At 61.6% G+C, this 795-nt stretch overlaps 1 non-coding gene across 1 annotated transcript; it reads left to right on the top strand.

Moving 5' to 3' along the window:
* Window positions 1–482: 482 nt before the first annotated feature.
* Window positions 483–556, top strand: TRNAN-GUU (transfer RNA asparagine (anticodon GUU)). Its single transcript has one exon. It is a non-coding gene; the product is annotated as a tRNA-Asn (tRNA).
* The last annotated feature ends 239 nt before the right edge of the window (window positions 557–795 follow it).

Below are 795 nucleotides of genomic sequence, written 5' to 3'. Positions count from 1 at the left end.
GGATGCCAGGCCCTGCTCCGCGCGAGGGGCTGCCTGGTGAACAAACTCCCGGTCGTGCCTCGTAGAGCCCTTCTCTGGAGGCGCCCAGAGGGTGCAGAACGGTGGGGACACAGCCGGTTGCTGTCCTTCCCCCGTATGACCACCCGGGCCTGGAGGGAGACTTGAGGTGAGCGCGACGGGTGAGGCCGATCACGAGTGGGAAATGGAGGACTTGAGCCCGAGAGAGGCGGCAGTGGTCTCGTGTAGAGGGGCCGCTTTCGAGGCGGCCAGGAGCAGGCGAGGAGGGTCGTGGGTCCGGCGTTGCTTCGTCGGAGCCCCCAGTTTCCTCGGGCTCGGTGTCCACGGTCCACGAGACTCAGCGTCTCTGGCGCCGGCGAGGTTGGACAAGATAGAGACATTTGAATCTCTTTTCCGCTGGGGTTGGAAGGGACGGGGAATACATCCTGATTCCAGGATGTTATAAGAAAGCTTTGCAGCCGCTCGTCTCTGTGGCGCAATCGGTTAGCGCGTTCGGCTGTTAACCGAAAGGTTGGTGGTTCGAGCCCACCCAGGGACGGACTTTGACTTAGAATCTGATAAGCGAGGTCTCAGCTGTCGCTTTTATGCGCCTGCCCTTTCAGTTCCTCCCCAGCGCCCCTCTCCCGGAATCTCCACCCACCTCATCTCCGCCTGCTCCCGGTCTTTACCTGGTGCCCCTGGTCTCTTTGCAGCACCTGGAGGGCTGCTCTCACTAAGTCACCTGCCTTGTACGTTCCAGGACAACTGCCAGAGGATGAAGGCACACGCACACGGGTG

This window comes from Mesoplodon densirostris, chromosome 2 (genome assembly GCF_025265405.1).
Source record: "Mesoplodon densirostris isolate mMesDen1 chromosome 2, mMesDen1 primary haplotype, whole genome shotgun sequence".
Classification (NCBI taxonomy): domain Eukaryota; kingdom Metazoa; phylum Chordata; class Mammalia; order Artiodactyla; family Ziphiidae; genus Mesoplodon; species Mesoplodon densirostris.
The sequence above is the reverse complement of the archived record's forward strand: the minus strand, read 5'-3'. Positions and strand labels throughout refer to the sequence as shown.